The following is a 26,587-nucleotide window of genomic DNA, read 5'->3' as shown; positions in this document are numbered from 1 at the left end:
CACCTCTACCTGCAGATAACTGTTCCCAGCAGCCCCCTCTAGAGGCCACACCTCTACCTGCAGATAACTGTTCCCAGCAGCCCCCTCCAGAGGCCACACCTCTACCTGCAGATAACTGTTCCCAGCAGCCCCCTCTAGAGGCCACACCTGTACCTGCAGATAACTGTTCCCAGCAGCCCACTATAGAAGCCACGACCTGTACCTGCAGATAACTGTTCCCATCAGCCCCCTCTAAGGGCCACACCTGTACCTGCAGATATCTGTTCCCTGTCAGCCCCCTCTAGGGATCACACCTGTACCTACAGATAACTGTTCCCAGCAGCCCCCTCTAGAGGCCACACCTCGACCTGCAGATAACTGTTCCCAGCAGCCCCCTCTAGAGGCCACACCTCTACCTGCAGATAACTGTTCCCAGCAGCCCCCTCTAGAGGCCACACCTCTACCTGCAGATAACTGTTCCCATCAGCCCCCTCTAGAGGCCACACCTGTACCTGCAGATAACTGTTCCCAGCAGCTCCCTCTAGAGGCCACACCTGTACCTGCAGATAACTGTCCCCAGCAGCCCCCTCTAGAGGCCACACCTGTACCTGCAGATATCTGTTCCCTGTCAGCCCCCTCTAGGGATCACACCTGTACCTACAGATAACTGTTCCCAGCAGCCCCCTCCAGAGGCCACACCTCGACCTGCAGATAACTGTTCCCAGCAGCCCCCTCTAGAGGCCACACCTCTACCTGCAGATAACTGTTCGCAGCAGCTCCCTCTAGAGGCCACACCTGTACCTGCAGATAACTGTCCCCAGCAGCCCCCTCTAGAGGCCACACCTGTACCTGCAGATAACAGTTCCCAGCAGCACCCTCTAGAGGCTACACCTGTACCTGCAGATAACTGCTCCCAGCAGCCCCCTCTCGGTGCCACACCTGTACCTGCAGATAACTGTTCCCAAAAGCCCCTTCTAGAAGCCACACCTGTACCTTCAGATACCTGTTCCCAGCAGCCCCCTCTAGAGGCCACACCTCTACCTGCAGATAACTGTTCGCAGCAGCCCCCTCTAGAGGACCCACCTGTACCTACAGATTACTGTTCCCAGCAGCTCCCTCTAGAGGCCACACCTCTACCTGCAGATAACTGTTCCCAGCAGCCCCCTCTAGAGGACCCACCTGTACCTGCAGATGCCTGTTCCCAGCAGACCCCTCTAGAGGCCACACCTGTACCTGCAGATAACTGTTCCCCGCAGCCCCCTCTAGAGGCCACACCTGTACTTGCAGATAACTGTTCCCAGCAGCCCCCTCTAGGGACCACACCTGTACCTGCAGAAAACTGTTCCCAGCAGCCCCCTCTAGAGGCCACACCTGTATCTGCAGATATCTGTTCCCAGCAGCCCCCTCTAGAGGCCACACCTGTACCTGCAGATGACTGTTCCCCGTCAGCCCCCTCTAGGGGCCACACCTGTACCTGCAGATAACTTCCCAGCAGCCCCCTCTAGAGGCCACACCTGTACCTGCAGATAACTGTTCCCAGCAGCCCGCTCTAGAGGCCACGACCTGTACCTGCAGATAACTGTTCCCAGCAGCCCGCTCTAGAGGCCACACCTGTGCCTGCAGATATCTGTTCTCTGTCAGCCCCCTCTAGGGACCACACCTGTACCTACAGATAACTGTTCCCAGCAGCCCCCTCTAGAGGCCACACCTGTACCTGCAGAAAAAATTTCCCAGGAGCCCTCTCTAGAGGCCACACTTGTACCTGCAGATAACTGTTCCCAGCAGCCCACTATAGAAGCCACGACCTGTACCTGCAGATAACTGTTCCCATCAGCCCCCTCTAAGGGCCACAACCTGTACCTGCAGATAACTGTTCCCATCAGCCCCCTCTAGGGGCCACACCTGTACCTGCAGATAACTGTTCCCATCAGCCCCCTCTAGGGACCACGACCTGTACCTGCAGATAACTGTTCCCAGCAGCCCCCTCTAGAGGCCACGACCTGTACCTGCAGATAACTGTTCCCATCAGCCTCCTCTAGAGGCCACACCTGTACCTGCAGATAACTGTTCCCATCAGCCTCCTCTAGAGGCCACACCTGTACCTGCAGATAACTGTTCCCATCAGCCTCCTCTAGAGGCCACACCTGTACCTGCAGATAACTGTTCCCAATAGCCCCTTCTAGAAGCCACACCTGTACCTTCAGATAACTGTTCCCAGCAGCCCCCTCTAGGGGCCACACCTGTACCTGCAGATAACTGATCCCAGCAGCCCACTATAAAAGCCACGACCTGTACCTGCAGATAACTGTTCCCAGGAGCCCTCTCTAGAGGCGACCACTGTACCTGCAGATAACTGTTCCCAGCAGCCTCCTCTAGAGGCCACACCTCTACCTGCAGATAACTGTTCCCAGCAGCCCCCTGTAGAGGCCACACCAGTACCTACAGATAACTGTTCCCAGGAGCCCTCTCTAGAGGCGACCACTGAACCTGCAGATAACGGTTCCCAGCAGTGCTTTCTAGAGGCCACACCTGTACCTGCAGATATCTGTTCCCCGTCAGCCCCCTCTAGGGGCCACACCTGTACCTGCAGATAACTGTTCCCAGCAGCCCCCTCTAGAGGCCACACCTGTACCTGCAGATAACTGTTCCCAGCAGCCCACTATAGAAGCCACGACCTGTACCTGCAGATAACTGTTCCCATCAGCCCCCTCTAAGGGCCACACCTGTACCTGCAGATATCTGTTCCCTGTCAGCCCCTTCTAGGGATCACAACTGTACCTACAGATAACTGTTCCCAGCAGCCCCCTCTAGAGGCCACACCTCTACCTGCAGATAACTGATCCTAGCAGCCCCCTCTAGAGGCCACACCTCTACCTGCAGATAACTGTTCCCAGCAGCCCCCTCTAGAGGCCACACCTGTACCTGCAGATAACTGTTCCCATCAGCCCCTTCTAGAGGCCACACCTGTACCTGCAGATAACTGTTCCCAGCAGCTCCCTCTAGAGGCCACACCAGTATCTGCAGATAACTGTCCCCAGCAGCCCCCTCTAGAGGCCACACCTGTACCTGCAGATAACTGTTCCCAGCAGCCCACTATAGAAGCCACGACCTGTACCTGCAGATAACTGTTCCCATCAGCCCCCTCTAAGGGCCACACCTGTACCTGCAGATATCTGTTCCCTGTCAGCCCCCTCTAGGGATCACACCTGTACCTATAGATAACTGTTCCCAGCAGCCCCCTCTAGAGGCCACACCTCGACCTGCAGATAACTGTTCCCAGCAGCCCCCTCTAGAGGCCACACCTCTACCTGCAGATAACTGTTCCCAGCAGCCCCCTCTAGAGGCCACACCTCTACCTGCAGATAACTGTTCCCAGCAGCCCCCTCCAGAGGCCACACCTCTACCTGCAGATAACTGTTCCCAGCAGCCCCCTCTAGAGGCCACACCTGTACCTGCAGATAACTGTTCCCAGCAGCCCACTATAGAAGCCACGACCTGTACCTGCAGATAACTGTTCCCATCAGCCCCCTCTAAGGGCCACACCTGTACCTGCAGATATCTGTTCCCTGTCAGCCCCCTCCAGAGGCCACACCTCGACCTGCAGATAACTGTTCCCTGTCAGCCCCCTCTAGGGATCACACCTGTACCTATAGATAACTGTTCCCAGCAGCCCCCTCTAGAGGCCACACCTCGACCTGCAGATAACTGTTCCCAGCAGCCCCCTCTAGAGGCCACACCTCTACCTGCAGATAACTGTTCCCAGCAGCCCCCTCTAGAGGCCACACCTCTACCTGCAGATAACTGTTCCCAGCAGCCCCCTCCAGAGGCCACACCTCTACCTGCAGATAACTGTTCCCAGCAGCCCCCTCTAGAGGCCACACCTGTACCTGCAGATAACTGTTCCCAGCAGCCCACTATAGAAGCCACGACCTGTACCTGCAGATAACTGTTCCCATCAGCCCCCTCTAAGGGCCACACCTGTACCTGCAGATATCTGTTCCCTGTCAGCCCCCTCCAGAGGCCACACCTCGACCTGCAGATAACTGTTCCCAGCAGCCCCCTCTAGAGGCCACACCTCTACCTGCAGATAACTGTTCGCAGCAGCTCCCTCTAGAGGCCACACCTGTACCTGCAGATAACTGTCCCCAGCAGCCCCCTCTAGAGGCCACACCTGTACCTGCAGATAACAGTTCCCAGCAGCACCCTCTAGAGGCTACACCTGTACCTGCAGATAACTGCTCCCAGCAGCCCCCTCTCGGTGCCACACCTGTACCTGCAGATAACTGTTCCCAAAAGCCCCTTCTAGAAGCCACACCTGTACCTTCAGATACCTGTTCCCAGCAGCCCCCTCTAGAGGCCACACCTCTACCTGCAGATAACTGTTCGCAGCAGCCCCCTCTAGAGGACCCACCTGTACCTACAGATTACTGTTCCCAGCAGCTCCCTCTAGAGGCCACACCTCTACCTGCAGATAACTGTTCCCAGCAGCCCCCTCTAGAGGACCCACCTGTACCTGCAGATGCCTGTTCCCAGCAGACCCCTCTAGAGGCCACACCTGTACCTGCAGATAACTGTTCCCCGCAGCCCCCTCTAGAGGCCACACCTGTACTTGCAGATAACTGTTCCCAGCAGCCCCCTCTAGGGACCACACCTGTACCTGCAGAAAACTGTTCCCAGCAGCCCCCTCTAGAGGCCACACCTGTATCTGCAGATATCTGTTCCCAGCAGCCCCCTCTAGAGGCCACACATGTACCTGCAGATAACTGTTCCCCGTCAGCCCCCTCTAGGGGCCACACCTGTACCTGCAGATAACTGTTCCCAGCAGCCCCCTCTAGAGGCCACACCTGTACCTGCAGATAACTGTTCCCAGCAGCCCACTATAGAAGCCACGACCTGTACCTGCAGATAACTGTTCCCAGCAGCCCGCTCTAGAGGCCACGACCTGTACCTGCAGATAACTGTTCCCAGCAGCCCGCTCTAGAGGCCACACCTGTACCTGCAGATATCTGTTCTCTGTCAGCCCCCTCTAGGGACCACACCTGTACCTACAGATAACTGTTCCCAGCAGCCCCCTCTAGAGGCCACACCTGTACCTGCAGAAAAAATTTCCCAGGAGCCCTCTCTAGAGGCCACACTTGTACCTGCAGATAACTGTTCCCAGCAGCCCACTATAGAAGCCACGACCTGTACCTGCAGATAACTGTTCCCATCAGCCCCCTCTAAGGGCCACAACCTGTACCTGCAGATAACTGTTCCCATCAGCCCCCGCTAGGGGCCACACCTGTACCTGCAGATAACTGTTCCCATCAGCCCCCTCTAGGGACCACGACCTGTACCTGCAGATAACTGTTCCCAGCAGCCCCCTCTAGAGGCCACGACCTGTACCTGCAGATAACTGTTCCCATCAGCCTCCTCTAGAGGCCACACCTGTACCTGCAGATAACTGTTCCCATCAGCCTCCTCTAGAGGCCACACCTGTACCTGCAGATAACTGTTCCCATCAGCCTCCTCTAGAGGCCACACCTGTACCTGCAGATAACTGTTCCCAATAGCCCCTTCTAGAAGCCACACCTGTACCTTCAGATAACTGTTCCCAGCAGCCCCCTCTAAGGGCCACAACCTGTACCTGCAGATAACTGTTCCCATCAGCCCCCTCTAGGGGCCACACCTGTACCTGCAGATAACTGTTCCCATCAGCCCCCTCTAGGGACCACGACCTGTACCTGCAGATAACTGTTCCCAGCAGCCCCCTCCAGAGGCCACACCTCTACCTGCAGATAACTGTGCCCAGCAGCCCCCTCTAGGGACCACACCTCTACCTGCAGATAACTGTTCCCAGCAACCCCCTCTACAGGCCACACCCGTAGCTGCAGAAAACTGTTCCCAGCAGCCCCCTCTAGAGGCCACACCAGTACCTACAGATATCTGTTCCCAGCAGGCCCCTCTAGAGGCCACACCTGTACCTGCAGATAACTGTTCCCAGCAGCCCCCTCTAGAGGCCACACCTGTACCTGCAGATAACTGTTCCCAGCAGCCCACTATAAAAGCCACGACCTGTACCTGCAGATAACTGTTCCCAGGAGCCTCCTCTAGAGGCCACACCTCTACCTGCAGATAACTGTTCCCAGCAGCCCCCTGTAGAGGCCACACCAGTACCTACAGATAACTGTTCCCAGGAGCCCTCTCTAGAGGCGACCACTGAACCTGCAGATAACGGTTCCCAGCAGCCCCCTCTAGAGGCCACACCTGTACCTGCAGATAACTGTTCCCAGCAGCCCACTATAGAAGCCACGACCTGTACCTGCAGATAACTGTTCCCATCAGCCCCCTGTAGGGGCCACACCTGTACCTGCAGATAACTGTTCCCAGCAGTGCTTTCTAGAGGTCACACCTGTACCTGCAGATATCTGTTCCCCGTCAGCCCCCTCTAGGGGCCACACCTCTACCTGCAGATAACTGTTCCCAGCAGCCCCCTCTAGAGGCCACACCTGTACCTGCAGATAACTGTTCCCAGCAGCCCACTATAGAAGCCACGACCTGTACCTGCAGATAACTGTTCCCATCAGCCCCCTCTAAGGGCCACACCTGTACCTGCAGATATCTGTTCCCTGTCAGCCCCTTCTAGGGATCACAACTGTACCTACAGATAACTGTTCCCAGCAGCCCCCTCTAGAGGCCACACCTCTACCTGCAGATAACTGATCCTAGCAGCCCCCTCTAGAGGCCACACCTCTACCTGCAGATAACTGTTCCCAGCAGCTCCCTCTAGAGGCCACACCAGTACCTGCAGATAACTGTCCCCAGCAGCCCCCTCTAGAGGCCACACCTGTACCTGCAGATAACTGTTCCCAGCAGCCCACTATAGAAGCCACGACCTGTACCTGCAGATAACTGTTCCCATCAGCCCCCTCTAAGGGCCACACCTGTACCTGCAGATATCTGTTCCCTGTCAGCCCCCTCTAGGGATCACACCTGTACCTATAGATAACTGTTCCCAGCAGCCCCCTCTAGAGGCCACACCTCGACCTGCAGATAACTGTTCCCAGCAGCCCCCTCTAGAGGCCACACCTCTACCTGCAGATAACTGTTCCCAGCAGCCCCCTCTAGAGGCCACACCTCTACCTGCAGATAACTGTTCCCATCAGCCCCCTCTAGAGGCCACACCTCTACCTGCAGATAACTGTTCGCAGCAGCCCCCTCTAAAGGACCCACCTGTACCTACAGATTACTGTTCCCAGCAGCTCCCTCTAGAGGCCACACCTCTACCTGCAGATAACTGTTCCCAGCAGCTCCCTCTAGAGGCCACACCTGTACCTGCAGATAACTGTTCCCAGCCGCCCCCTCTAGAGGCCACACCAGTATCTACAGATAACTGTTCCCAGAAGCCCCTTCTAGAGGCCACACCTGTACCTACAGATATCTGTTCTCAGCAGCCCCCTCTAGAGGCCGCACCTGTACCTGCAGATAAAATTTCCCAGGAGCCCTCTCTAGAGGCCACACTTGTACCTGCAGATAACTGTTCCCAGCAGCCAACTATTGAAGCTACGACCTGAACCTGCAGATAACTGTTCCCAGCAGCCCCCTCTAGGGACCACACCTGTACCTACAGATAACTGTTCCCAGCAGCCCCCTCTAGAGGCCACACCTGTACCTGCAGATAACTGTTCCCATCAGCCCCCTCTAGAGGCCACACCTGTACTTGCAGATAACTGTTCCCAGCAGCCCCCTCTAGGGACCACACCTCTACCTGCAGATAACTGTTCCCAGCAGCCCCCTCTACAGGCCACACCCGTAGCTGCAGAAAACTGTTCCCAGTAGCCCCCTCTAGAAGCCACACCTGTATCTGCAGATATCTGTTCCCAGCAGCCCCCTCTAGAGGCCACACCTGTACCTGCATATAACTGTTCCCAGCAGCCCCCTCTAGAGGCCACACCTGTACCTGCATATAACTGTTCCCAGCAGCCCCCTCTAGAGGCCACACCTGTACCTGCAGATAACTGTTCCCAGCAGCTCCCTCTAGAGGCCACCACGGTATCTGCAGATAACTGTTCCCAGCAGCCCCCTCTTGAGGCCACACCTGTACTTGCAGATAACTGTTCCCTGCAGCCCCATCTAGAGGCCACACCTGTACCTGCAGATAACTGTTCCCAGCAGCACCTGTACCTACAGATAACTGTACCCAGCAGCCCCCTCTAGGGGCCCACACCTGTACCTGCAGATAACTGTTCCCAGCAGCCCCCGCTAGAGGCCACACCTGTACCTGCAGATAACTGTTCCCAGCAGCCCCCTCTAGAGCCCACACCTGTACCTGCAGATAACTGTTCCCAGCAGCCCCCTCTAGAGCCCACACCTGTACCTGCAGATAACTGTTCCCGGCAGCCCCCTCTAGAGGCCACACCTCTACCTTCAGATAACTGTTCCCAGTAGCTCCCTCTAGAGGCCACACATTTACCTGCAGATAACTGTTCCCAGCAGCCCCCTATAGAGGCTACACCTCCACCTGCAGATAACTGTTCCCAGCAGCCCCCTCTAGAGGCCACACCTGTACCTGCAGATAACTGTTCCCAGCAGCCCCCTCTAGAGGACCCACCTGTACCTGCAGATAACTGTTGCCATCAGCCCCCTCTAGAGGCCACACCTCTACCTGCAGATAACTGTTCCCATCAGCCCCCTCTAGAGGCCACACCTGTACCTGCAGATAACTGTTCCCAGCAGCCCCCTCTAGGGGCCACACCTGTACCTGCAGATAACTGTTCCCAGCAGCCCCCTCTAGAGGCCACACCTGTACCTGCAGATAACTGTTCCCAGCAGCCCCCTCTGGAGCTCACACCTGTACCTGCAGATAACTGTTCCCAGCAGCTCCCTCTAGGGACCACACCTGTACCTGCAGATAACTTTTCCTAGCAGCTCCCTCTAGAGGCCACCACGGTACCTGCAGATAACTGTTCCCAGCAGCCCCCTCTAGAGGCAGCACCTGTACCTGCAGATATCTGTTCCCAGCAGCCCCCTCTAGAGGCCACACTTGTACCTACAGATAACTGTTCCCAGCAGCCCCTCTAGAGGCCACACCTGTACCTGCAGATAACTGTTCCCAGCAGTTCCCTCTAGAGGCCACACCTGTACCTGCAGATAACTGTTCCCAGGAGCTGCCTATAGAGGCCACACCTGTACCTGCAGATAACTGTTCCCAGCAGCTCCCTCTAGAGGCCACCACGGTACCTGCAGATAACTGTTCCCAGCAGCCCCCTCTCGAGGCCACACCTGTACCTGCAGATAACTGTTCCCAGCAGCCCCCTCTAGAGGCCACACCTCTACCTGCAGATAACTGTTCCCAGCAGCCCCCTCCAGAGGCCACACCTCTACCTGCAGATAACTGTTCCCAGCAGCCCCCTCTAGAGGCCACACCTGTACCTGCAGTTAACTGTTCCCATCAGCCCCCTCTAGAGGCCACACCTGTACTTGCAGATAACTGTGCCCAGCAGCCCCCTCTAGGGACCACACCTGTACCTGCAGATAACTGTTCCCATCAGCCCCCTCTAGAGGCCACACCTCTACCTGCAGATAACTGTTCCCATCAGACCCCTCTAGAGGCCACACCTGTACCTGCAGATAACTGTTCCCAGCAGCCCCCTCTAGGGGCCACACCTCTACCTGCAGATAACTGTTCCCAGCAGCCCCCTCAATAGGCCACACCTGTACCTGCAGATAACTGTTCCCAGCAGCCCCCTCTAGGGGCCACACCTGTACCTGCCGATAACTGTTCCCAGCAGCCCCCTCTAGAGGCCACACCTGTACCTGCAGATAACTGTTCCCAGCAGCCCCCTCTGGAGCTCACACCTGTACCTGCAGATAACTGTTCCCAGCAGCCCCCACCTGTACCTGCAGATAACTGTTCCCAGCAGCCCCCTCTAGAGGCCACCACTGTATCTGCAGATAACTGTTCCCAGCAGCCTCCTCTAGAGGCCACACCTGTACCTGCAGATAACTGTTCCCAGCAGCCCCCTATAGAGGCCACACCTCTACCTGCAGATAACTGTTCCCAGCAGCCCCCTCTAGAGGCCACACCTCTACCTGCAGATAACTGTTCCCAGCAGCCCCCTCTAGAGGCCACACCTCTACCTGCAGATAACTGTTCCCAGCAGCACCTGTACCTGCAGATAACTGTTCCCATCTGCCCCCTCTAGGGACCACACCTGTACCTACAGAAAACTGTTCCCAGCAGCCCCCTCTAGAGGCCACACCTCTACCTGCAGATAACTGTTCCCAGCAGCCCCCTCTAGAGGCCACACCTGTACCTGCAGTTAACTATTCCCATCAGCCCCCTCTAGAGGCCACACCTGTACCTGCAGATAACTGTTCCCAGCAGCCCCCTCTAGGGACCACACCTGTACCTACAGATAACTGTTCCCATCAGCCCCCTCTAGAGGCCACACCTGTACCTACAGATATCTGTTCCCAGCTGCCCCCTCTAGAGGCCACACCTGTACCTGCAGATAAAATTTCCCAGGAGCCCTCTCTAGAGGCGACCACTGTACCTGCAGATAATTGTTCCCAGCAGCCCCCTCAACAGGCCACACCTGTACCTGCAGATAACTGTTCCCAGCAGCCCCCTCTAGAGGCCACACCTGTACCTGCAGATAACTGTTCCCAGCAGCCCACTATAGAAGCCACGACCTGTACCTGCAGATAACTGTTCCCATCAGCCCCCTCTAAGGGCCACACCTGTACCTGCAGATATCTGTTCCCTGTCAGCCCCCTCTAGGGATCACACCTGTACCTACAGATAACTGTTCCCAGCAGCCCCCTCTAGAGGCCACACCTCGACCTGCAGATAACAGTTCCCAGCAGCCCCCTCTAGAGGCCACACCTCTACCTGCAGATAATTGTTCCCAGCAGCCCCCTCTAGAGGCCACACCTCTACCTGCAGATAACTGTTCCCATCAGCCCCCTCTAGAGGCCACACCTGTACCTGCAGATAACTGTTCCCAGCAGCTCCCTCTAGAGGCCACACCTGTACCTGCAGATAACTGTCCCCAGCAGCCCCCTCTAGAGGCCACACCTGTACCTACAGATACCTGTTCCCATCAGCCCCCTCTAGGGACCACGACCTGTACCTGCAGATAACTGTTCCCATCAGCCCCCTCTAGAGGCCACAACTCTACCTGCAGATAATTGTTCCCAGCAGCCCCCTCTAGAGGCCACACCTCTACCTGCAGATAACTGTTCCCATCAGCCCCCTCTAGAGGCCACACCTGTACCTGCAGATAACTGTTCCCAGCAGCTCCCTCTAGAGGCCACACCTGTACCTGCAGATTACTGTCCCCAGCAGCCCCCTCTAGAGGCCACACCTGTACCTACAGATACCTGTTCCCATCAGCCCCCTCTAGGGACCACGACCTGTACCTGCAGATAACTGTTCCCATCAGCCCCCTCTAGGGACCACGACCTGTACCTGCAGATAACTGTTCCCAGCAGCCCCCTCTAGTAGCCACGACCTGTACCTGCAGATAACTGTTCCCATCAGCCTCCTCTAGAGGCCACCCCTGTACCTGCAGATAACTGTTCCCATCAGCCTCCTCTAGAGGCCACACCTGTACCTGCAGATAACTGTTCCCAATAGCCCCTTCTAGAAGCCACACCTGTACCTTCAGATAACTGTGCCCAGCAGCCCCCTCTAGGGACCACACCTCTACCTGCAGATAACTGTTCCCAGCAGCCCCCTCTAGAGGCCACACCTGTACCTGCAGATAACTGTTCCCAGCAGCCCACTATAGAAGCCACGACCTGTACCTGCAGATAACTGTTCCCAGCAGCCCTCTCTAGAGGCGACCACTGTACCTGCAGATAACTGTTCCCAGCAGCCTCCTCTAGAGGCCACACCTCTACCTGCAGATAACTGTTCCCAGCAGCCCCCTCTAGAGGCCACACCAGTACCTACAGATAACTGTTCCCAGGAGCCCTCTCTAGAGGCGACCACTGAACCTGCAGATAACTGTGCCCAGTAGCCCCCTCTAGAGGCCACACCTGTACCTGCAGATAACTGTTCCCAGCAGCCCACTATAGAAGCCACGACCTGTACCTGCAGATAAGTGTTCCCATCAGCCCCCTCTAGGGGCCACACCTGTACCTGCAGATAACTGTTCCCAGCAGCCCCCTCTAGAGGCCACACCTCAACCTGCAGATAACTGTTCCCAGCAGCCCCCTCTAGAGGCCACACCTCAACCTGCAGATAACTGTTCCCAGCAGCCCCCTCTAGAGGCCACACCTGTACCTGCAGATAACTGTTCCCATCAGCCCCTTCTAGAGGCCACACCTGTACCTGCAGATAACCGTTCCCAGCAGCTCCCTCTAGAGGCCACACCAGTACCTGCAGATAACTGTCCCCAGCAGCCCCCTCTAGAGGCCACACCTGTACCTGCAGATAACTGTTCCCATCAGCCCCCTCTAAGGGCCACACCTGTACCTGCAGATATCTGTTCCCTGTCAGCCCCCTCTAGGGATCACACCTGTACCTACAGATAACTGTTCCCAGCAGCCCCCTCTAGAGGCCACACCTCGACCTGCAGATAACTGTTCCCAGCAGCCCCCTCTAGAGGCCACACCTCGACCTGCAGATAACTGTTCCCAGCAGCCCCCTCTAGAGGCCACACCTCGACCTGCAGATAACTGTTCCCAGCAGCCCCCTCTAGAGGCCACACCTCTACCTGCAGATAACTGTTCCCATCAGCCCCCTCTAGAGGCCACACCTGTACCTACAGATAACTGTTCCCAGCAGCCCCCTCTATAGGCCACACCTGTACCTGCAGATAACTGTTCCCATCAGCCCCCTCTAGAAGCCACACCTGTACTTGCAGATAACTGTGCCCAGCAGCCCCCTCTAGGGACCACACCTGTACCTGCAGATAACTGTTCCCAGCAGCCCCCTATAGAGGCCACACCTCTACCTGCAGATAACTGTTCCCAGCAGCCCCCTCTACAGGCCACACCCGTAGCTGCAGAAAACTGTTCCCAGTAGCCCCCTCTAGAGGCCACACCTGTATCTGCAGATATCTGTTCCCAGCAGCCTCCTCTAGAGGCCACACCTGTACCTGCAGATAACTGTTCCCCGTCAGCCCCCTCTAGGGGCCACACCTGTACCTGCAGATAACTGTTCCCATCAGCCCCCTCTAGGGGCCACACCTGTACCTGCAGATAACTGTTCCCAGCAGCCATCTCTAGAGGCCACACCTGTACCTGCAGATATCTGTTCCGTCAGCCCCCTCTAGGGACCACACCTGTACCTACAGATAACTGTTCCCAGCAGCCCCTTCTAGAGGCCACACCTGTACCTGCAGAAAAAATTTCCCAGGAGCCCTCTCTAGAGGCCACGACCTGTACCTGCAGATAACTGTTCCCATCAGCCCCCTCTAGGGGCCACACCTGTACCTGCAGATAACTGTTCCCAGCAGCCCCCTCTAGAGGCCACACCCGTAGCTGCAGAAAACTGTTCCCAGCAGCCCCCTCTAGAGGCCACACCAGTACCTACAGATAACTGTTCCCAGAAGCCCCTTCTAGAGGCCACACCTGTACCTACAGATATCTGTTCCCAGCAGCCCCCTCTAGAGGCCACACCTGTACCTGCAGATATCTGTTCCCTGTCAGTCCCCTCTAGGGGCCACACCTGTACCTGCAGAAAACTGTTCCCAGCAGCCCCCTCTAGAGGCCACACCTGTACCTGCAGATAACTGTTCCCAGCAGCCCATTATAGAAGCCACGACCTGTACCTGCAGATAACTGTTCCCAGGAGCCCTCTCTAGAGGCGACCACTGTACCTGCAGATAACTGTTCCCAGCAGCCTCCTCTAGAGGCCACACCTCTACCTGCAGATAACTGTTCCCAGCAGCCCCCTCTAGAGGCCACACCAGTACCTACAGATAACTGTTCCCAGGAGCCCTCTCTAGAGGCGACCACTGTACCTGCAGATAACTGTTCCCAGGAGCCCTCTCTAGAGGCGACCACTGTACCTGCAGATAACTGTTCCCAGCAGCTCCCTCTAGAGGCCACACCTGTACCTGCAGAAAACTGTTCCCAGCAGCCCCCTCTAGAGGCCACACCTGTACCTGCAGATAACTGTTCCCAGCAGCCCCCTCTAGAGGCCACACCTGTACCTGCAGATAACTGTTCCCAGCAGCCCACTATAGAAGCCACGACCTGTACCTGCAGATAACTGTTCCCATCAGCCCCCTCTAAGGGCCACACCTGTACCTGCAGATATCTGTTCCCTGTCAGCCCCCTCTAGGGATCACACCTGTACCTACAGATAACTGTTCCCAGCAGCCCCCTCTAGAGGCCACACCTGTACCTGCAGATAACTGTTCCCAGCAGCCCCCTCTAGAGGCCACACCTGTACCTGCAGATAACTGTTCCCAGCAGCTCCCTCTAGAGGCCACACTAGTACCTGCAGATAACTGTCCCCAGCAGCCCCCTCTAGAGGCCACACCTGTACCTGCAGATAACTGTTCCCAGCAGCCCCCTCTAGGGGCCACACCTGTACCTGCAGATAACTGTTCCCAGCAGCCCCCTCTAGAGGCCACACCTGTACCTGCAGATAACTGTTCCCAGCAGCCCCCTCTGGAGCTCACACCTGTACCTGCAGATAACTGTTCCCAGCAGCCCCCTCTAGAGGACCCACCTGTACCTGCAGATAACTGTTCCCAGCAGCCCCCTCTAGAGGCCACCACTGTATCTGCAGATAACTGTTCCCAGCAGCCTCCTCTAGAGGCCACACCTGTACCTGCAGATAACTGTTCCCAGCAGCCCCCTATAGAGGCCACACCTCTACCTGCAGATAACTGTTCCCAGCAGCCCCCTCTAGAGGCCATTCCTCTACCTGCAGATAACTGTTCCCAGCAGCCCCCTCTAGAGGCCACACCTCTACCTGCAGATAACTGTTCCCAGCAGCACCTGTACCTGCAGATAACTGTTCCCATCGGCCCCCTCTAGGGACCACACCTGTACCTACAGAAAACTGTTCCCAGCAGCCCCCTCTAGAGGCCACACCTCTACCTGCAGATAACTGTTCCCAGCAGCCCCCTCCAGAGGCCACACCTCTACCTGCAGATAACTGTTCCCAGCAGCCCCCTCTAGAGGCCACACCTGTACCTGCAGTTAACTGTTCCCATCAGCCCCCTCTAGAGGCCACACCTGTACTTGCAGATAACTGTTCCCAGCAGCCCCCTCTAGGGACCACACCTGTACCTACAGATAACTGTTCCCATCAGCCCCCTCTAGAGGCCACACCTGTACCTAAAGATATCTGTTCCCAGCTGCCCCCTCTAGAGGCCACACCTGTACCTGCAGATAAAATTTCCCAGGAGCCCTCTCTAGAGGCGACCACTGTACCTGCAGATAATTGTTCCCATCAGCCCCCTCTAAGGGCCACACCTGTACCTGCAGATATCTGTTCCCTGTCAGCCCCCTCTAGGGATCACACCTGTACCTACAGATAACTGTTCCCAGCAGCCCCCTCTAGAGGCCACACCTCGACCTGCAGATAACTGTTCCCAGCAGCCCCCTCTAGAGGCCACACCTCTACCTGCAGATAATTGTTCCCAGCAGCCCCCTCTAGAGGCCACACCTCTACCTGCAGATAACTGTTCCCATCAGCCCCCTCTAGAGGCCACACCTGTACCTGCAGATAACTGTTCCCAGCAGCTCCCTCTAGAGGCCACACCTGTACCTGCAGATAACTGTCCCCAGCAGCCCCCTCTAGAGGCCACACCTGTACCTGCAGATATCTGTTCCCTGTCAGCCCCCTCTAGGGATCACACCTGTACCTACAGATAACTGTTCCCAGCAGCCCCCTCTAGAGGCCACACCTCGACCTGCAGATAACTGTTCCCAGCAGCCCCCTCTAGAGGCCACACCTCTACCTGCAGATAACTGTTCCCAGCAGCTCCCTCTAGAGGCCACACCTGTACCTGCAGATAACTGTCCCCAGCAGCCCCCTCTAGAGGCCACACCTGTACCTGCAGATAACAGTTCCCAGCAGGACCCTCTAGAGGCTACACCTGTACCTGCAGATAACTGCTCCCAGCAGCCCCCTCTTGGTGCCACACCTGTACCTGCAGATAACTGTTCCCAAAAGCCCCTTCTAGAAGCCACACCTGTACCTTCAGATACCTGTTCCCATCAGCCCCCTCTAGGGACCACGACCTGTACCTGCAGATAACTGTTCCCATCAGCCCCCTCTAGGGACCACGACCTGTACCTGCAGATAACTGTTCCCATCAGCCTCCTCTAGAGGCCACACCTGTACCTGCAGATAACTGTTCCCATCAGCCTCCTCTAGAGGCCACACCTGTACCTGCAGATAACTGTTCCCAATAGCCCCTTCTAGAAGCCACACCTGTACCTTCAGAAAACTGTGCCCAGCAGCCCCCTCTAGGGACCACACCTCTACCTGCAGATAACTGTTCCCAGCAACCCCCTCTACAGGCCACACCCGTAGCTGCAGAAAACTGTTCCCAGCAGCCCCCTCTAGAGGCCACACCAGTACCTACAGATAACTGTTCCCAGAAGCCCCTTCTAGAGGCCACACCTGTACCTACAGATAGCTGTTCCCAGCAGCCCCCTCTAGAGGCCCCACCTGTACCTGCAGATAACTGTTCCCAGCAGCCCCCTCTAGAGGCCACACCTGTACCTGCAGATAACTGTTCCCAGCAGCCCACTATAGAAGCCACGACCTGTACCTGCAGATAACTGTTCCCAGCAGCCCTCTCCAGAGGCGACCACTGTACCTGCAGATAACTGTTCCCAGCAGCCTCCTCTAGAGACCACACCTCTACCTGCAGATAACTGTTCCCAGCAGCCCCCTCTAGAGGCCACACCAGTACCTACAGATAACTGTTCCCAGGAGCCCTCTCTAGAGGCGACCACTGAACCTGCACATAACTGTGCCCAGCAGCCCCCTCTAGAGGCCACACCTGTACCTGCAGATAACTGTTCCCAGCAGCCCACTATAGAAGCCACGACCTGTACCTGCAGATAAGTGTTCCCAGCAGCCCCCTCTAGAGGCCACACCTGTACCTGCAGAAAACTGTTCCCAGCAGCCCCCTCTAGAGGACCCACCTGTACCTGCAGATAACTGTTCCCAGCAGCCCCCTATAGAAGCCACGACCTGTACCTGCAGATAACTGTTCCCATCAGCCTCCTCTAGAGGCCACACCTGTACCTGCAGATAACTGTTCCCAGCAGCCCCCTCTAGAGGCCACACCTGTACCTGCAGATAACTGTTCCCAGCAGCCCCCTCTAGAGGCCACACCTGTACCTGCAGATAACTGTTCCCAGCAGCCCACTATAGAAGCCACGACCTGTACCTGCAGATAACTGTTCCCATCAGCCCCCTCTAAGGGCCACACCTGTACCTGCAGATATCTGTTCCCTGTCAGCCCCCTCTAGGGATCACACCTGTACCTACAGATAACTGTTCCCAGCAGCCCCCTCTAGAGGCCACACCTGTACCTGCAGATAACTGTTCCCAGCAGCCCCCTCTAGAGGCCACACCTGTACCTGCAGATAACTGTTCCCAGCAGCTCCCTCTAGAGGCCACACTAGTACCTGCAGATAACTGTCCCCAGCAGCCCCCTCTAGAGGCCACACCTGTACCTGCAGATAACTGTTCCCAGCAGCCCCCTCTAGGGGCCACACCTGTACCTGCAGATAACTGTTCCCAGCAGCCCCCTCTAGAGGCCACACCTGTACCTGCAGATAACTGTTCCCAGCAGCCCCCTCTGGAGCTCACACCTGTACCTGCAGATAACTGTTCCCAGCAGCCCCCTCTAGAGGACCCACCTGTACCTGCAGATAACTGTTCCCAGCAGCCCCCTCTAGAGGCCACCACTGTATCTGCAGATAACTGTTCCCAGCAGCCTCCTCTAGAGGCCACACCTGTACCTGCAGATAACTGTTCCCAGCAGCCCCCTATAGAGGCCACACCTCTACCTGCAGATAACTGTTCCCAGCAGCCCCCTCTAGAGGCCATTCCTCTACCTGCAGATAACTGTTCCCAGCAGCCCCCTCTAGAGGCCACACCTCTACCTGCAGATAACTGTTCCCAGCAGCACCTGTACCTGCAGATAACTGTTCCCATCTGCCCCCTCTAGGGACCACACCTGTACCTACAGAAAACTGTTCCCAGCAGCCCCCTCTAGAGGCCACACCTCTACCTGCAGATAACTGTTCCCAGCAGCCCCCTCCAGAGGCCACACCTCTACCTGCAGATAACTGTTCCCAGCAGCCCCCTCTAGAGGCCACACCTGTACCTGCAGTTAACTGTTCCCATCAGCCCCCTCTAGAGGCCACACCTGTACTTGCAGATAACTGTTCCCAGCAGCCCCCTCTAGGGACCACACCTGTACCTACAGATAACTGTTCCCATCAGCCCCCTCTAGAGGCCACACCTGTACCTAAAGATATCTGTTCCCAGCTGCCCCCTCTAGAGGCCACACCTGTACCTGCAGATAAAATTTCCCAGGAGCCCTCTCTAGAGGCGACCACTGTACCTGCAGATAATTGTTCCCATCAGCCCCCTCTAAGGGCCACACCTGTACCTGCAGATATCTGTTCCCTGTCAGCCCCCTCTAGGGATCACACCTGTACCTACAGATAACTGTTCCCAGCAGCCCCCTCTAGAGGCCACACCTCGACCTGCAGATAACTGTTCCCAGCAGCCCCCTCTAGAGGCCACACCTCTACCTGCAGATAATTGTTCCCAGCAGCCCCCTCTAGAGGCCACACCTCTACCTGCAGATAACTGTTCCCATCAGCCCCCTCTAGAGGCCACACCTGTACCTGCAGATAACTGTTCCCAGCAGCTCCCTCTAGAGGCCACACCTGTACCTGCAGATAACTGTCCCCAGCAGCCCCCTCTAGAGGCCACACCTGTACCTGCAGATATCTGTTCCCTGTCAGCCCCCTCTAGGGATCACACCTGTACCTACAGATAACTGTTCCCAGCAGCCCCCTCTAGAGGCCACACCTCGACCTGCAGATAACTGTTCCCAGCAGCCCCCTCTAGAGGCCACACCTCTACCTGCAGATAACTGTTCCCAGCAGCTCCCTCTAGAGGCCACACCTGTACCTGCAGATAACTGTCCCCAGCAGCCCCCTCTAGAGGCCACACCTGTACCTGCAGATAACAGTTCCCAGCAGGACCCTCTAGAGGCTACACCTGTACCTGCAGATAACTGCTCCCAGCAGCCCCCTCTTGGTGCCACACCTGTACCTGCAGATAACTGTTCCCAAAAGCCCCTTCTAGAAGCCACACCTGTACCTTCAGATACCTGTTCCCATCAGCCCCCTCTAGGGACCACGACCTGTACCTGCAGATAACTGTTCCCATCAGCCCCCTCTAGGGACCACGACCTGTACCTGCAGATAACTGTTCCCATCAGCCTCCTCTAGAGGCCACACCTGTACCTGCAGATAACTGTTCCCATCAGCCTCCTCTAGAGGCCACACCTGTACCTGCAGATAACTGTTCCCAATAGCCCCTTCTAGAAGCCACACCTGTACCTTCAGAAAACTGTGCCCAGCAGCCCCCTCTAGGGACCACACCTCTACCTGCAGATAACTGTTCCCAGCAACCCCCTCTACAGGCCACACCCGTAGCTGCAGAAAACTGTTCCCAGCAGCCCCCTCTAGAGGCCACACCAGTACCTACAGATAACTGTTCCCAGAAGCCCCTTCTAGAGGCCACACCTGTACCTACAGATAGCTGTTCCCAGCAGCCCCCTCTAGAGGCCCCACCTGTACCTGCAGATAACTGTTCCCAGCAGCCCCCTCTAGAGGCCACACCTGTACCTGCAGATAACTGTTCCCAGCAGCCCACTATAGAAGCCACGACCTGTACCTGCAGATAACTGTTCCCAGCAGCCCTCTCCAGAGGCGACCACTGTACCTGCAGATAACTGTTCCCAGCAGCCTCCTCTAGAGGCCACACCTCTACCTGCAGATAACTGTTCCCAGCAGCCCCCTCTAGAGGCCACACCAGTACCTACAGATAACTGTTCCCAGGAGCCCTCTCTAGAGGCGACCACTGAACCTGCACATAACTGTGCCCAGCAGCCCCCTCTAGAGGCCACACCTGTACCTGCAGATAACTGTTCCCAGCAGCCCACTATAGAAGCCACGACCTGTACCTGCAGATAAGTGTTCCCAGCAGCCCCCTCTAGAGGCCACACCTGTACCTGCAGAAAACTGTTCCCAGCAGCCCCCTCTAGAGGACCCACCTGTACCTGCAGATAACTGTTCCCAGCAGCCCCCTATAGAAGCCACGACCTGTACCTGCAGATAACTGTTCCCATCAGCCCCCTCTAAGGGCCACACCTGTACCTGCAGATATCTGTTCCCTGTCAGCCCCCTCTAGAGGCCACACCTGTACCTGCAGATAACTGTTCCCATCAGCCCCTTCTAGAGGCCACACCTGTACCTGCAGATAACCGTTCCCAGCAGCTCCCTCTAGAGGCCACACCAGTACCTGCAGATAACTGTCCCCAGCAGCCCCCTCTAGAGGCCACACCTGTACCTGCAGATATCTGTTCCCTGTCAGCCCCCTCTAGGGATCACACCTGTACCTACAGATAACTGTTCCCAGCAGCCCCCTCTAGAGGCCACACCTCGACCTGCAGATAACTGTTCCCAGCAGCCCCCTCTAGAGGCCACACCTCGACCTGCAGATAACTGTTCCCAGCAGCCCCCTCTAGAGGCCACACCTCTACCTGCAGATAACTGTTCCCATCAGCCCCCTCTAGAGGCCACACCTGTACCTGCAGATAACTGTTCCCATCAGCCTCCTCTAGAGGCCACACCTGTACCTGCAGATAACTGTTCCCATCAGCCTCCTCTAGAGGCCACACCTGTACCTGCAGATAACTGTTCCCATCAGCCTCCTCTAGAGGCCACACCTGTACCTGCAGATAACTGTTCCCATCAGCCTCCTCTAGAGGCCACACCTGTACCTGCAGATAACTGTTCCCAGCAGCCCCCTCTAGAGGCCACACCAGTACCTACAGATAACTGTTCCCAGGAGCCCTCTCTAGAGGCGACCACTGAACCTGCACATAACTGTGCCCAGCAGCCCCCTCTAGAGGCCACACCTGTACCTGCAGATAACTGTTCCCAGCAGCCCACTATAGAAGCCACGACCTGTACCTGCAGATAACTGTTCCCAGCAGCCCTCTCCAGAGGCGACCACTGTACCTGCAGATAACTGTTCCCAGCAGCCTCCTCTAGAGGCCACACCTCTACCTGCAGATAACTGTTCCCAGCAGCCCCCTCTAGAGGCCACACCAGTACCTACAGATAACTGTTCCCAGGAGCCCTCTCTAGAGGCGACCACTGAACCTGCACATAACTGTGCCCAGCAGCCCCCTCTAGAGGCCACACCTGTACCTGCAGATAAGTGTTCCCAGCAGCCCCCTCTAGAGGCCACACCTGTACCTGCAGAAAACTGTTCCCAGCAGCCCCCTCTAGAGGACCCACCTGTACCTGCAGATAACTGTTCCCAGCAGCCCCCTATAGAAGCCACGACCTGTACCTGCAGATAACTGTTCCCATCAGCCCCCTCTAAGGGCCACACCTGTACCTGCAGATATCTGTTCCCTGTCAGCCCCCTCTAGAGGCCACACCTGTACCTGCAGATAACTGTTCCCATCAGCCCCTTCTAGAGGCCACACCTGTACCTGCAGATAACCGTTCCCAGCAGCTCCCTCTAGAGGCCACACCAGTACCTGCAGATAACTGTCCCCAGCAGCCCCCTCTAGAGGCCACACCTGTACCTGCAGATATCTGTTCCCTGTCAGCCCCCTCTAGGGATCACACCTGTACCTACAGATAACTGTTCCCAGCAGCCCCCTCTAGAGGCCACACCTCGACCTGCAGATAACTGTTCCCAGCAGCCCCCTCTAGAGGCCACACCTCGACCTGCAGATAACTGTTCCCAGCAGCCCCCTCTAGAGGCCACACCTCTACCTGCAGATAACTGTTCCCATCAGCCCCCTCTAGAGGCCACACCTGTACCTGCAGATAACTGTTCCCATCAGCCTCCTCTAGAGGCCACACCTGTACCTGCAGATAACTGTTCCCATCAGCCTCCTCTAGAGGCCACACCTGTACCTGCAGATAACTGTTCCCATCAGCCTCCTCTAGAGGCCACACCTGTACCTGCAGATAACTGTTCCCAATAGCCCCTTCTAGAAGCCACACCTGTACCTTCAGATAACTGTTCCCAGCAGCCCCCTCTAAGGGCCACAACCTGTACCTGCAGATAACTGTTCCCATCAGCCCCCTCTAGGGGCCACACCTGTACCTGCAGATAACTGTTCCCATCAGCCCCCTCTAGGGACCACGACCTGTACCTGCAGATAACTGTTCCCAGCAGCCCCCTCCAGAGGCCACACCTCTACCTGCAGATAACTGTGCCCAGCAGCCCCCTCTAGGGACCACACCTCTACCTGCAGATAACTGTTCCCAGCAACCCCCTCTACAGGCCACACCCGTAGCTGCAGAAAACTGTTCCCAGCAGCCCCCTCTAGAGGCCACACCAGTACCTACAGATATCTGTTCCCAGCAGGCCCCTCTAGAGGCCACACCTGTACCTGCAGATAACTGTTCCCAGCAGCCCCCTCTAGAGGCCACACCTGTACCTGCAGATAACTGTTCCCAGCAGCCCACTATAAAAGCCACGACCTGTACCTGCAGATAACTGTTCCCAGGAGCCCTCTCTAGAGGCGACCACTGTACCTGCAGATAACTGTTCCCAGCAGCCTCCTCTAGAGGCCACACCTCTACCTGCAGATAACTGTTCCCAGCAGCCCCCTGTAGAGGCCACACCAGTACCTACAGATAACTGTTCCCAGGAGCCCTCTCTAGAGGCGACCACTGAACCTGCAGATAACGGTTCCCAGCAGCCCCCTCTAGAGGCCACACCTGTACCTGCAGATAACTGTTCCCAGCAGCCCACTATAGAAGCCACGACCTGTACCTGCAGATAACTGTTCCCATCAGCCCCCTGTAGGGGCCACACCTGTACCTGCAGATAACTGTTCCCAGCAGTGCTTTCTAGAGGCCACACCTGTACCTGCAGATATCTGTTCCCCGTCAGCCCCCTCTAGGGGCCACACCTGTACCTGCAGATAACTGTTCCCAGCAGCCCCCTCTAGAGGCCACACCTGTACCTGCAGATAACTGTTCCCAGCAGCCCACTATAGAAGCCACGACCTGTACCTGCAGATAACTGTTCCCATCAGCCCCCTCTAAGGGCCACACCTCTACCTGCAGATATCTGTTCCCTGTCAGCCCCTTCTAGGGATCACAACTGTACCTACAGATAACTGTTCCCAGCAGCCCCCTCTAGAGGCCACACCTCTACCTGCAGATAACTGATCCTAGCAGCCCCCTCTAGAGGCCACACCTCTACCTGCAGATAACTGTTCCCAGCAGCTCCCTCTAGAGGCCACACCAGTACCTGCAGATAACTGTCCCCAGCAGCCCCCTCTAGAGGCCACACCTGTACCTGCAGATAACTGTTCCCAGCAGCCCACTATAGAAGCCACGACCTGTACCTGCAGATAACTGTTCCCATCAGCCCCCTCTAAGGGCCACACCTGTACCTGCAGATATCTGTTCCCTGTCAGCCCCCTCTAGGGATCACACCTGTACCTATAGATAACTGTTCCCAGCAGCCCCCTCTAGAGGCCACACCTCGACCTGCAGATAACTGTTCCCAGCAGCCCCCTCTAGAGGCCACACCTCTACCTGCAGATAACTGTTCCCAGCAGCCCCCTCTAGAGGCCACACCTCTACCTGCAGATAACTGTTCCCATCAGCCCCCTCTAGAGGCCACACCTGTACCTGCAGATAACTGTCCCCAGCAGCCCCCTCTAGAGGCCACACCTGTACCTGCAGATATCTGTTCCCTGTCAGCCCCCTCTAGGGATCACATCTGTACCTACAGATAACTGTTCCCAGCAGCCCCCTCTAGAGGCCACACCTCGACCTGCAGATAACTGTTCCCAGCAACCCCCTCTAGAGGCCACACCTCTACCTGCAGATAACTGTTCCCAGCAGCCCCCTCTAGAGGCCACACCTCTACCTGCAGATAACTGCTCCCAGCAGCCCCCTCTCGGTGCCACACCTGTACCTGCAGATAACTGTTCCCAAAAGCCCCTTCTAGAAGCCACACCTGCACCTTCTGATACCGGTTCCCAGCAGCCCCCTCTAGAGGCCACACCTCTACCTGCAGATAACTGTTCGCAGCAGCCCCCTCTAAAGGACCCACCTGTACCTACAGATTACTGTTCCCAGCAGCTCCCTCTAGAGGCCACACCTCTACCTGCAGATAACTGTTCCCAGCAGCTCCCTCTAGAGGCCACACCTGTACCTGCAGATAACTGTTCCCAGCCGCCCCCTCTAGAGGCCACACCAGTATCTACAGATAACTGTTCCCAGAAGCCCCTTCTAGAGGCCACACCTGTACCTACAGATATCTGTTCTCAGCAGCCCCCTCTAGAGGCCGCACCTGTACCTGCAGATAAAATTTCCCAGGAGCCCTCTCTAGAGGCCACACTTGTACCTGCAGATAACTGTTCCCAGCAGCCCACTATAGAAGCTACGACCTGTACCTGCAGATAACTGTTCCCAGCAGCCCCCTCTAGAGGCCACACCTCTACCTGCAGATAACTGTTCCCAGCAGCCCCCTCTAGAGGACCCACCTGTACCTGCAGATAACTGTTCCCCGCAGCCCCCTCTAGAGGCCACACCTGTACTTGCAGATAACTGTTCCCAGCAGCCCCCTCTAGGGACCACACCTGTACCTACAGATAACTGTTCCCAGCAGCCCCCTCTAGAGGCCACACCTGTACCTGCAGATAACTGTTCCCATCAGCCCCCTCTAGAAGCCACACCTGTACTTGCAGATAACTGTGCCCAGCAGCCCCCTCTAGGGACCACACCTGTACCTGCAGATAACTGTTCCCAGCAGCCCCCTCTACAGGCCACACCCGTAGCTGCAGAAAACTGTTCCCAGTAGCCCCCTCTAGAGGCCACACCTGTATCTGCAGATATCTGTTCCCAGCAGCCCCCTCTAGAGGCCACACCTGTACCTGCAGATAACTGTTCCCCGTCAGCCCCCTCTAGGGGCCACACCTGTACCTGCAGATAACTGTTCCCATCAGCCCCCTCTAGGGGCCACACCTGTACCTGCAGATAACTGTTCCCAGCAGCCCTCTCTAGCGGCGACACCTGTACCTGCAGATATCTGTTCCGTCAGCCCCCTCTAGGGACCACACCTGTACCTACAGATAACTGTTCCCAGCAGCCCCTTCTAGAGGCCACACCTGTACCTGCAGAAAAAATTTCCCAGGAGCCCTCTCTAGAGGCCACGACCTGTACCTGCAGATAACTGTTCCCATCAGCCCCCTCTAGGGGCCACACCTGTACCTGCAGATAACTGTTCCCAGCAGCCCCCTCTAGAGGCCACACCCGTAGCTGCAGAAAACTGTTCCCAGCAGCCCCCTCTAGAGGCCACACCAGTACCTACAGATAACTGTTCCCAGAAGCCCCTTCTAGAGGCCACACCTGTACCTACAGATATCTGTTCCCAGCAGCCCCCTCTAGAGGCCACACCTGTACCTGCAGATATCTGTTCCCTGTCAGTCCCCTCTAGGGGCCACACCTGTACCTGCAGATAACTGTTCCCAGCAGCCCCCTCTAGAGGCCACACCTGTACCTGCAGAAAACTGTTCCCAGTAGCCCCCTCTAGAGGCCACACCTGTACCTGCAGATAACTGTTCCCAGCAGCCCCCTCTAGAGGCGACCACTGTACCTGCAGATAACTGTTCCCAGCAGCCTCCTCTAGAGGCCACACCTCTACCTGCAGATAACTGTTCCCAGCAGCCCCCTCTAGAGGCCACACCAGTACCTACAGATAACTGTTCCCAGCAGCCCCCTCTAGAGGCCACACCTGTACCTGCAGATAACTGTTCCCAGCAGCCCACTATAGAAGCCACGACCTGTACCTGCAGATAACTGTTCCCATCAGCCCCCTCTAGGGGCCACACCTGTACCTGCAGATAACTGTTCCCAGCAGCCCCCTCTAGAGGCCACGACCTGTACCTGCAGATAACTGTTCCCATCAGCCCCCTGTAGGGGCCACACCTGTACCTGCAGATAACTGTTCCCAGCAGTGCTCTCTTGAGGCCACACCTGTACCTGCAGATATCTGTTCCCTGTCAGCCCCCTCTAGGGGCCACACCTGTACCTGCAGATAACTGTTCCCAGCAGCCCCCTCTAGAGGCCACACCTGTACCTGCAGAAAACTGTTCCCAGCAGCCCCCTCTAGAGGCCACACCTGTACCTGCAGATAACTGTTCCCAGCAGCCCCCTCTAGAGGCCACACCTGTACCTGCAGATAAATGTTCCCAGCAGCCCACTATAGAAGCCACGACCTGTACCTGCAGATAACTGTTCCCATCAGCCCCCTCTAAGGGCCACACCTGTACCTGCAGATATCTGTTCCCTGTCAGCCCCCTCTAGGGATCACACCTGTACCTACAGATAACTGTTCCCA

This window comes from Eleutherodactylus coqui, chromosome 1, assembly GCF_035609145.1.
Source record: "Eleutherodactylus coqui strain aEleCoq1 chromosome 1, aEleCoq1.hap1, whole genome shotgun sequence".
Classification (NCBI taxonomy): domain Eukaryota; kingdom Metazoa; phylum Chordata; class Amphibia; order Anura; family Eleutherodactylidae; genus Eleutherodactylus; species Eleutherodactylus coqui.
This window is presented reverse-complemented; position numbering follows the sequence as displayed.